Source organism: Petromyzon marinus, chromosome 54 (assembly GCF_048934315.1).
Source record: "Petromyzon marinus isolate PM22_M1 ecotype Great Lakes invasive population chromosome 54, UKy_Petmar_22M1.pri1.0, whole genome shotgun sequence".
Lineage (NCBI taxonomy): Eukaryota > Metazoa > Chordata > Hyperoartia > Petromyzontiformes > Petromyzontidae > Petromyzon > Petromyzon marinus.
In genome coordinates this window covers 62,561-75,460 of record NC_133720.1, presented here as the reverse complement: position 1 = coordinate 75,460, position 12,900 = coordinate 62,561, and positions in this window count along the sequence as shown.

Here is a 12,900-nt window from a genome sequence, read left to right as displayed (position 1 = left end):
TGTTTTGGAGAGCCATGCCACAACATTTACAATCTGAGTACGACGCTTCGCCAGTAATTACAACTACAGTGAGGGAAAAACTAATTTGAGCCCCTGCTGATTTTGTACGTTTGCCCACTGACAAAGAAATGACCAGTCTATAATTTTAATGGTAGGTTTATTTGAACAGTGAGAGACAGAATAACAACACAAAAATCCAGAAAAACGCATGTCTAAAATGTATACATTGATTTGCATTTCAATGAGGGAAATAAGTATTTGACCCCTTTGCAAAACATGACTTAGTACTTGGTGGCAAACCCCTTGTTGGCAATCACAGAGGTCAGACGTTTCTTGTAGTTGGCCACCAGGTTTGCACACGTCTCAGGAGGGATTTTGTCCCACTCCTCTTTGCAGATCTTCTTCAAGTCATTAAGGGTTCGAGGCTGACGTTTGGCAACTCGAACCTACAGCTCCCTCCACAGATTTTCTATGGGATTAAGGTCTAGAGGCTAGGCCACTCCAGGACCTTAATGTGCTTCTTCTTTAGCCACTCCTTTGTTGCCTTGGCCGTGTGTTTTGGGTCATTGTCATACTGGAATACCCATTCACGAACCATTTTCAATGCCCTGGCTGAGGGAAGGAGGTTCTCACCCAAGATTTGACGGTACATGGCCCCGTCCATCGTCCCTTTGATGCGGTGAAGTTGTCCTGTCCCCTTAGCAGAAAAACACCCCCAAAGCATAATGTTTCCACCTCCATGTTTGACGGTGGGGATGGTGTTCTTGGGATCATAGGCAGCATTCCTCCTCCTCCAAACACGGTGAGTTGAGTTGATGCCAAAGAGCTCCATTTTTGTCTCATTTGACCACAACACTTTCACCCAGTTGTCCTCTGAATCATTCAGATGTTCATGGGCAAACTTCAGACGGGCATGTATATGTGCTTTCTTGAGCAGGGGGACCTTGCGGGTGCTGCAGGATTTCAATCCTTCACGGCGTAGTGTTACCAATTGTTTTCTTGGTGACTATGGTCCAGCTGCCTTGAGCTCATTGACAAGATCTTCCCGTGTAGTTCTCGACTGATTCCTCACCGTTCTCATGATCATTGCAACTCCCGCTCAAGCGTGTGCTGCACAAGGAGCGCCCAGCTGGGGAAATCATCCGTGTCGCCATGAGGAGAACACTCGCAAGAGGACGCCTCAACATCAGGACTACAGCACCGTCTCTTGCTACAACTGTGGCCTGCAAGGGCACGTCGCATCGGGCTGCTGGGTTCCTCGACGGCGGCTCCCGATGACTCCAACACCGACGGGACGATCTTCCACCTTTTCCCAACACTCAGAGGCGAGTCGCAGCACCACACACACCCGGCCAGATAGCACACCTCACACACCTCACCGCGTCGTTTTGGGTTGTGCGTCGGGTTGCACCACGCCGAGTCGTTCACATGATAGACTGCAGCTTCGACCGGATCAGTGGTCGGAGCTGCTCCATAGGGTGATCGCTGCGACCGCGGGGACGTCGGTCGTCACGGGTTCCATTGACGGTATCAGGTTTAGAACACTCATTGACACGGGTGCGTCCGTCACCATAATTTCCCAGTTGATTTATGACATGCTGCCCGGGATATATCACCCTCTGAGCCCTGTTGAAGTGCCTTTTTACGCAGCCAACGGCGGATCACTCGGTATTATAGGTCAGCTTCATGCTGAAATTTCTATCGGGGATGTTAAATTAGCAGGACCGATTTTCGTTTCAACGTCGCTAGCCGTTCCATGTCTCCTTAGAATGGACTTTTTGGCCAAAATGCCTATCAGAATTTTGATCGATCAGAGCTGCATCGAGTTGCCTTCCGGTCACCGTGTTGCATTTTTACCTCCTGTCACACGGCTGTGCACTCCAACACATGTCACTTTGCACGCACTCGTGGCAGTTTCGGTAAAAATCCCGCCGGGAGCGCAAATGTTAGTGCCTCTTCGATTGCGCAAGCAGCTCGACCCTGCTACGACTACTGCTGCCATTTTGCTGGAACCATCTAAGAAAGCAACACACGGACTGGCACTTGTCGGGGCTCAGACACTGGTATCGGCAGAGGGACAACCTTTTATACAGGTCTTGAACACGGGTTTACACATGTCGGTCGTTTGTGAAGGTACTGTCGTTGCTCACGCATCGCCGGCACTTCTCGAGACACACATCGTTAGTAGCATTGGGGTTGGTACATGTCCGACGCCGAGCTCAAGTACAGATTTTCGCTGGCTTGATTCGTTAAGCTCAGACTCAGCGGAGCTCTCTGAGTCCCAACACCGGAAATTGAGATCACTCCTAATTAAATTTTCCGATATTTTCAGTAAAGGTAAATTTGACTTAGACCGCACCAATTTGCTCAGTCACCACATTGAAACGGGGGACGCGGCCCCCATACGCCATAATCCATATAGAATGAGTCCTGCCGAAAAGGAGCAGGTCAGGCTGGCCGTTGATGACATGTTGGCAGCCGATGTTATCTCTCCATCTAACAGTCCGTGGGGTGCGCCAATTGTTCTTGTCAAAAAGTACGATGGAAGCCTCTGCTTCTGCGTTTATTTTCGCAAATTGAATAAAATCACAATTGCAGATGCTTACCCACTACCACGGATGGACGACTCCTTTGACGCTTGGCCGGTGCTCAATTTCTTTCAACATTGGACCTGCTATCCGGATTTTGGCAGTTACCTCTTGACGAGACGTCCTGACCCACAATGGCGTTTCGCACGTCACAAGGTCTCTACCAATTTAATCGGTTACCCATGGGACTCCACTCCGCGCTAGCAACATTTCAGAGACTCATGGAACTCGTTCTGGCCGGTCTTCAATGGGACTCTTGTCTAATATATTTAGACGATGTCATTGTTTTTAGCCGCACCTTTGATGAGCACCTCGAACGGCTGTGAGCTGTATTCGGAAAAATGAGGAATGCGAACTTAAAGTTTAAACCACAGAAGTGCCATCTTATGCATAAATCCGTCAGATACCTTAGCCACATTGTTAGTGAGTCTGGCATTGCTACAGATCCTGAGAAGACGAAGTGCGTGAGGACATGGGCCACACCTATGTCGGTGGGGGAAGTGCGTAATTTCATCGGATTTGCATCGTATTACAGGCGCTTCGTTGCAAACTTTGCCACAATTGCCAAACCACTCCACGCCTTAAGAGCAAAAGGTGTTAAATTTCATTGGGACGAGGCTCAGGAATCTTTTCAAACCTTCGAAATGCTCTGGCCGATGCTCTGACACTCAGTTACCCCGATTTTAACAAGCAATTTATCTTGGACACCGACGCCAGTGATACAGGTATTGGCGCTGTTCTATCTCAAATCGTTGATGGCGTGGAGAGGGTCATTGCGTACGGTAGTAGAGTTCTCTCACCGACAGAACAACGCTACTGCGTCATGCGCCGCGAACTGCTTGCGATTGTTCACTTTGTTCGTGAGTATCGACCTTACCTGTATGGCAGTGAATTTCGGGTCCGATCGGATCACGCGGTGTTACAGTACGCCTTGCGAGTAGACCAACCATCTGGCCAATTGTCCAGATGGTTGGAGATACTTCAGGATTTCACGTTTAGCGTGGAATACAGGAAAGGGACCCAGCACTCGAATGCTGATGCTTTGTCGCGGTTACCACAGCACTCGCCCTGCACTTGCCTATCCGGCTCAGGTCGCTTCAAGCAGCCCTCTTGCCAGTCGACCACACCAATGGCAGCTGCGGCGGGAGCGCAAACGCCCATGCAACAGGAGGATGAGGGTACTAAGCCATGCGACTCTGTGCTCAACCTGGACATCGCCGAGTGGGGGCGTCTCCAGATGGAGGACACGTCGCTGCTTAGACTGCGCCGGCGTGCTGTGAACTCCCAAGGGGTTGCAGAATTGGGTCGTTCAGCCAGAACAGTTATGCAGAACGGGCTCCTATTTTTCTGGGACGACACTCTAAACAAGCAGGTGATCGTCGTCCCCAGAATTCTGTGAGGTAAACTGGTGCGTGTCGTTCATGAGCAATTGGCTCACCTGGGAGTACACAAGACGCTGGACACCATTCAAGCAGACTTTTTTTCTGGCCAGGTATGGCTGATGACGTGGCAACATACTCAGGAGCTGTGTCCAGTGTGCACGAAGGAATCATCCCACTACACCTTGTCGGCCGCCCCTACAGTCCATCAAAGTGTCTCGCGTTAATGAGTTGTTCGCACTTGACGTGCTGGGGCCATTCCCAACTACTACCCGGGGAAATAGATACTTATTGGTTGGGGTTGAGTACCTCACACAGTGGCCTGTGGCCTGGCCTCTCCCCAACCAATCTGCACAGGTTATTACGGACGCATTCGTAAATGGTTATGTCATGGACAAGGGTGCGCCCGAAAAGTTATTGACTGACCAAGGGAAAATGTTTTGCTCCAAACTGCTCAAAGAGGTCTGCGCTCTGCTGGGTACCCACAAAATTTGTACCTCACCATACTACCCACAAACAGACGGTGTGGTCGAACAACTTAACAGAACACTCACGGCTATGCTTAGCCATCATGTCAACGATTCTCAATTGGATTGGGATTTTGCGTATCACTGGGGTTCTAGCAGCATACTGCATGGCTCTCCATGCCCCGACCGGATTCTCTCCCTTCTACCTCATGTACGGACGGGAGAGCAGTCCCCCAATTGATGCACAGCTGAGTCTGACTAGCTCTAAACATGTGTCAAAATTTGACGAATCCTTACGTTACAACATAGACAGGCTCACAGAGGCTCGAGAAGCATCCCGGGTCAAGTCAGACGCTAAACAGAGGGCCAACGAACAACTTACGGGTCTTCGTACCTCCAACCACAAATGGGTGACAGGAGACACTGTGTGGCTCCATTGCCCCCAGATCCCAACAGGTACTTCGTCTAAGTTGGCCCAACCATGGAAGGGGCCGGTCGAGGTGGTGCGTGTCGTTCGGCCTCAATGTATACAGACTCTGCTCCCTGGGTCTGCTGCTCCCTGGGTCTGCCTGAGCTGCTGCTCCCTGGGTCTGCCTGAGCTGCTGCTCCCTGGGCCTGCCTGAGCTGCTGCTCCCTTGGCCTGCCTGAGCTGCTGCTCCCCGGGTCTGCCTGAGCTGCTGCTCCCTGGGTCTGCCAGAGCTGCTGCTCCCTGGGCCTGCCTGAGCTGCTGCTCCCTGGGCCTGCCTGAGCTGCTGCTCCCAGGGTCTGCCTGAGCTGCTGCTCCCTGGGCCTGCCTGAGCTGCTGCTCTCTGGGCCTGCCTGAGCTGCTGCTCCCCGGGTCTGCCTGAGCTGCTACTCCCCGGGTCTGCCTGAGCTGCTGCTCCCTGGGCCTGCCTGAGCTGCTGCTCCCTGGGCCTGCCTGAGCTGCTACTCCCTGGGCCTGCCTGAGCTGCTGCTCCCCGGGCCTGCCTGAGCTGCTGCTCCCTGGGCCTGCCTGAGCTGCTGCTCTCTGGGCCTGCCTGAGCTGCTGCTCCCCGGGTCTGCCTGAGCTGCTGCTCCCTGGGCCTGCCTGAGCTGCTGCTCCACGGGCCTGCCTGAGCTGCTGCTCCCTGGGCCTGCCTGAGCTGCTGCTCCCTGGGTCTACCTGAGCTGCTGCTCCCTGGGTCTGCCTGAGCTGCTCCCACGGCTCCCGTCACGCAGCGGTCGCGGCGCCACCATCGAGAAGCCGGAGCGGCGCCTGGGAGCCGTGGACACCCTCCCATTTACAAGACACCGGGCATCTGGGTACAAGCTAGTGCTAGCTCCACACCTGGATAATGCCACCACTCCACTCTACCACCGACTTCCACTCAATCAACAACCACCTTCATTTGGACTGCATTGACATTCACCGAGAAACTGAACTAATTCGCCGTCCGCTTCACAGAGGCTCTGGTCGTATGTTCAATTACAACTACTCAACCCCAAACTCCATTCCATCCATCTGGTCCTGTTTGCGCCCCACAACTTCCTTAATACGTCATCACAACATACGACACGTGCACCTAACCAATCTCCGCCCCATCCCTCGGTCCTCTCAATTCACCACGAAGCAAAGTCACCTGAAACTGGCTTTGCTCAACACCCGCTCACTAAACAATAAAAGCCTCATTTTAAATGAATTCATTACTGACAATAACCTGGATTTTCTCTGTATCACTGAAACTTGCCATAAACCTATGGACTATTTCGCACTCAACCAGGCTACACCTACAGGATATACATACATGGACAAACCCCGATCTGAGGGGCAGGGAGGTGGTGTCGCTGCAGTGTACAGAAAGGACATTAAAACATCCACCATCTCCATCCCTGCTGTTCAGTCCTTTGAACACATCACTTTCAAACTCTCTGGTCCCACTCCTCTGGTCACTGCCATAATCTACCGACCCCCCAAACCAAATCCTTCCTTTCTCTCTGACTTTTCTGACTTTTTAACTCAGTTATCTGCCATCTCACCTTCTGTTCTGCTCCTGGGAGATTTCAACATTCACATTGACACTGACTGTAAATTTGCTACTGAATTCCTGGAACTGCTACACTGCTTCAATTCCACCCAACATGTCAACTTTCTAACCCACAGCCGTGGTCACATTTTGGATCTGGTCTGCTCTACTGGTCTCACCATACCGCTGCTCGAGCCCCACAACCTCACAATCTCGGACCACCTGGCAATCACCATGAACATTGATCTCCCCATTTCTATAAACAAGGACAAAAGGACAATTTCTTTCAGAAATCTTAAATCCATCTCTAGTCCTGCCCTTTCAGCCTTTCTTGCCAGCAAAATATCCTCCTCCACCCCACCCGTGACTGACAACCCTTCCGACCTCACCAACTACTACAATGAAACACTTTCCACCAGTCTCGATCATCTGGCTCCCATCAAAACTAAAACGGTCTCATTCACTCACTATGCTCCCTGGTACACTCCTATTCTGCACAAAATGAAATCCCGTAAGCGTCAGCTTGAAAGGCTCCATAAGAAAACTGGTTTAATTGTTCATCTACAAGCTTACACAGTCTTCTTTGGTTCTTTCGGTAAAGTCACGTAGAATGAGAATAAAATAATAAATTGATAAAATAAAATAACACAATAATATTCTCACGACGTTTCGGCCACAACACAAGCGGCCTTCATCAGGTGAAGGGAGCGAGACTGTCTGGTAGGACAGCGCTGGAGTGAGAGAGCCACGTTCAGATCACGGCTTTTAAGCTGTGTGAGAGGAACAAAGAGCCTTGACGAAGGAATTAGCATAAAATGTAGCATTGAAAAGGCTGAATGATTAGCTTGTGACTGGTCACAGAAATAGCTATGTTAAAAGTTAAAGCATACACATCCGCAGAGGCACCCATTGTTAAAAGGAATTAGCATAGAATTTAGCATTGAAATAGCTAAATTAAGGCATTCGCTTGTAACTGCTACAGAAATAGTTACGTTGAAGTCAGAGCATACACATTCACCGAGGCACTTAGTACAAATCAAAACAGGAGAATTTAGCATTGAAATAACTAGGCGAATTTAGCATTGAAATAACTGGGTGATTTGCTGGTGACTGGTCACAGAAATGACTACACATCTGAGCTATTCACAGTACTATATAGTGAACCAATAAAAACTAAAATATAAATTACCTTCATGTTATCAATAAACTCTATATTCTCCAATCAGCTAAGCTACCAACCATAAGTCGTTATATATCACAATGCTATATGGCGAAAAAATGGGTGGATTCTTACCCTCAAATTTCCGTACCACGGATAGCTACGGGCCCCGTTCAGACGGACGAGTTCGTCCATGGTCGGAACAGAGGAGGGGGAGAGAGACAGCTGCGAAGCCCTAGAATACTCCATGTTGTAAACCATACCATTAACCGTGGTGTGAGAGGTATTAAGAGGCAATGCTGGCGAAAGAGCTGCGGTCTGAAGGTCATCGTAAAATTACAATTAATTAAGAACAGAAATGATTTAACACATCTTTCCAGTGGTTACTAAGCCTGAATCCATCTTCTCGGTTGAAATTGTCTCTGTGCTTGTATATGTGAATGGCCTCATGAACGAATCTCTCATGGTAGCCAGTTGGTTTGCAAAGAACCTCCGTCTTGGAGAAGTCAATGTCATGTGAGCCCACTGAATTGTAACAGTGATCTGCCACGGCCGAGGAGTTCGTCTTACCGTGTTTCAAGTCTGCTTTATGTTCGCGGATGCGGTCCGAGATATGTATTTTGGTTTCTCCAATGTAGCTACTACCACAGAGGCACTTTAGTTTGTAAACGCCCGGGTACTGTATGTCTGGAAGAGCATCTTTTACAGATGGAACTAAATCACGGATTTTGTGTACTGTGTTGAATCGGACCTGGATCTTGTGTTTATTCAGGATTTTGGAGATCTTTTTAGTGACCCCTGCAATGTAGGGTAAGGTGATGGTTTTGAGTGGCTCCACAAGAGGATCCTTCTTCATGACTGGAGTGATGGCTTTGCGGATTGTGTAGTCGGAGTAGCCATTAGCCCTGAGAGCCTGGTGTACGTGCTTGAGTTCACTGGTAATGTGTTCCTGGTCGGAAATGCATTGGGCTCTATGGTATAGAGTCTTGATGAGGCAGTTCTTCTGGGATGGATGGTGGTGGGAATCCGGTTTCAAGTAAGCATCGAAATTTAAGCTTACACAGATTACCTTCAGCAGTATAAGGAAGCTCTTAACACTACCCGGTCCACCTACTACTCACACCTCATACATTCTGGTTCTACCAACCCAAAGGCTCTTTTCTACACAGTAAATAAACTTCTCAAACCCAGTGACAATATCTTCAACTCATTCACAACTGATAAATGCAACACCTTTCTATCATTCTTTCAGACCAAAATTGACACCATTTACACCAACCTGTACTCTTCTTCTGCTACCACTGTCTGCTCTGTCATTCCATCATTTGTTCCCCCCCCCCCCCACCACACCTCTCAGCCACTGTCTCAGTTCTCCCCAGTGTCGCCGGGGAAGCTGTCTAAAATCTTGACAGGGATGAAAAATCAACATGTGTCCGGGACCCCATCCCATCCCACCTCATCAAAGACTGTTTACCAGCTATCTCCACACTCATCACAAAAATCATTAACTCCTCTCTCAGCTCTGGCTCAATTCCATGTTCACTCAAACTGGCTGCTGTGACCCACCTTCTCATAAAACCTGGACTTGACCCCAACATTATGTCAAACTTTCGGCCCATTTCCAATCTCCCCTTTCTGTCTAAGATACTGGAACGCACTGTCGCCAAACAACTCAAAATCCACCTCTCCTCAAATGACCTGTTCGAACCATTTCAATCCGGCTTCCGTTCACAACACAGCACTGAAACAGCCCTCCTCAGAGTTACCAACGACATCCTCCTCTCCATAGACTCTAGTCACCTCAGCATCCTCATCCTCCTGGACCTCACTTCAGCTTTTGACACTATCAACCACACCATTCTTCTCTCTCGCCTCAAATCTTCCCTCAGCATCACTGGCACCGCCCTCTCCTGGCTCCAATCTTATCTCACCGACAGACAACAGTTCATCCACATCAACAACTGCACCTCCTCCACCGCTCCGTTGTCCCAAGGTGTCCCCCAGGGCTCGGTGCTTGGTCCTTTGCTCTTCATACTATACCTGCTTCCCCTTGGCAGTGTCATTCGCCACCATGGTCTTAACTTTCACTGCTATGCCGATGATGTCCAGCTCTACATCTCCACCAAATCCATCACCTCCGCCACCCACTACACTCTCTCTAACTGCCTCGCTGACATTAAATCGTGGATGCACACCAATTTCCTTAAACTTAACTGCGACAAAACAGATATGATCATCATCGGTCCCAAATCTATCACTATATCCATTCGCAGTTTCTCCGTCACTGTCGACACCTACACCCTGTCTTCATCCCTTCAAAGTCGCAACCTTGGAGTCATTTTTGACAATAACCTCTCCTTTGAACACCACGTAAAACAAATCACCAGAATTGCCTTTTTCACCTCAAAAACATCTCCAGACTTCGCCCATCACTCTCTTTCTCCGCTGCAGAAACCCTCACCCATGCCTTCATCACCTCCAGAATCGATTACTGCAACAGCATCCTATACGGCACCTCAACCAAAACATTAAATAAACTCCAGTACATCCAGAACTCTTCTGCTCATCTGCACACTCGCACCCACACCGATGACCACATTACCCCTCTCCTCCAGAACCTCCATTGGCTCCCGGTCCTACAACGAATTCAATTCAAAATCCTCCTCCTCACACATAAAGCCCTTCATAACCAGGCCCCTTCCTACCTCACTGACCTGCTCCACCGCCACAACCCATCCCGTAGCCTTCGCTCATTTGACGCCAACCTCCTGACTCCACGTCTCAGGACCAAGCATCGAACCTGGGGTGACAGAGCCTAGCTGCCCCTCACTTTGGAACTCTCTCCCAAAACAAATCCGTGACTGCACCGACCTTCCAGCGTTCAAATCATTGACTAAAACTCACTTTTTAAAAATTGCTTTTAATGTTTAGCTAAGTTTGATGTGTTTTTAGTGTTTTTACCATTTGATGTTGTTTTTGCTGCTTTTATGATTTTATGTAAAGTGTCTTTGAGTATTCAGAAAAGTGCTCACAAATAAAATTATTATAATCCGCTGGGGACGACGTTCCTGGTATATTCACCCGTCGCGTCTGAAACCGTTCGTGCACCCGCGCACTCCTCACACATGCATACTTAGCTCTGGCCGTGGTTGTGATGTGCCCAACAAGATATTGAGTGCGTCAAATGCTCAGGGGGATCGCCTGACACCTGTGCCTCTAACCACAGACGCTGCAGGACTAGCGTCGCCACCGGCTCCGTCCCCACAGGCACAGCCGGAGGCTGCACCTGACATGACGGGCCCAGCCACAAGGACAAGATCAAAGACCCTGCGATTTCGTTGACACCCCACTGATTCTCTCTCTTTCTACCCCCCCCCCCCCACACAGCATGCCAATCGACACCACACAAACATGTTGTTCATTGATTCATTTATTAAAACGTTGTATTTTACATTGTATATGTGGGTTAGGGCATTTAATGTTCAAAAGCAGCATTTTTATGTTTTATTTTGTGTATGTTTGTTACTGTTACCTTGTTATTGAGATTTGTTACAGCCAAGACGGCTGTGTGCTACGAGGGGAGGGGTGATGTAGCGTCATTGTTACGCGCAACATGTATACTTACCTGCATAGTAGTATTGTATGAGTCACAGCTACAATAACCGTTGACCAGGGGTGAGGGGGCCACAGCCCACTTAGGGAGGGGGCTGGGGGGGCCAACGGTTGTACCCAGACCCTCTCGAGACAGGACGGTTGGGAGAGGAAGGATATAAAGGGCAGCTTTCCCAGCATGAGTCAGTCCGCACTCACCTCAAGACTCAAGACATCTAGATAGTGCCCTGGGACTTCCAACCTCCGGCCCTTGTCAGTGCCAGGTGCGAACGGCCCAGTGGCGGTACCCGTTAAGCAGAGTATAGTGTGAGGGCACACTAAGTATGAGGACGTATCCTCTAGGCTACCAGGTGGGAGAGGACGCTACCTGTCCGTGTTAGGGACGTTCTCTGACGTTAGAGTAAATAAACAGTGTTGCCTACAAAGAAGTCTCTGCCTCCTTTGTCAACACTACACCTGTATAAAATACACCTGGGAGCCGGAAATCTTTCTGATTGAGAGGGGGTCAAATACTTATTTCCCTCATTAAAATGCAAATCAATTTATAACATTTTTGACATGCGTTTTTCTGGATTTTTGTTGTTGTTATTCTGTCTCTCACTGTTCAAATAAACCTACCATTAAAATTCTAGACTGATCATTTCTTTGTCAGTGGGCAAATGTACAAAATCAGCAGGGGATCAAATACTTTTTTCCCTCACTGTATGAAGCTCTTTTTCACACATGTCCAGCCAATCAAAAGCTCCCTAGGCATGCGGTGGTTGAAAAAGACGAAAATATCAGTGTGGTGTGTGTGGGGGCGCTATAAAGCGATCTAGTCTGTGAAATAAGTATCAATAAATTATCTTAAAATAAATTATGTTTCGAGAACCTTTCTATGGATGTACCGGTGGAATTCCCCTCTGGTATAGATACAATAGGAGGCTGATCGATACCCAGGTGCGTTCAAGGAATGGCTCTCTATTGGTCAATAATATAACGTATGCGGATAAGCGAGTGATTGCTGCTCACTCTGAGGAATTAGAGATGCTACTGCTGAATTTGGAGCATGCTACGATGGGGCCTTACCATCAGCCCCACAAAAAAGATGCACCTGCCGCCGTATTTTATGCCGACAAAAGGGGCAGTTATTGAGCAAATGGATAAGTTTCCATACTTGGGGAGTGTGCTTATGACCACCTCCGGTTTGGCAGGCTAGGTCTCACTTTGAATCAGTCAAGCGGTATTATCTTTTCATCAGCTATGTAAGACTGTATGGAAGCTACCTGGCCTGTTGCTCCATATAAATCTCCGGGTCTTCTTGGCCACAGTTATGCCCTCCCTGCTCTGTGCTTGCAAAACGTATAGCCCTCTAAATTAAAATCTCCGCTGGTTTAAAACATTCCGGCTAACCTTCCTACGATCCATCCTGGGTTTAGCCACACTGGATTGTGTGAGGAGTTCACTAATCCTTGAAAGATCTGGACACAAGAACAGCCACCATTAGTCATTCAGTGATGGTGACGCCACCATGGCGCTTGTGCCAGGCTATGTGCACTTTAAGGCCACGTTAAGTGTCGAAAGCCCGTTGGCAGATCACGGGACAGACCCAGGTGCCATGAGTTGACTGACAGAGATGACTGGCCGATGCACCACCTGTGCCCCCTACTGTGCCAAGTTGATGTGTTTTAGCCGCTAACTGATGGACACAGTCCCAATCAGTGATCTGCG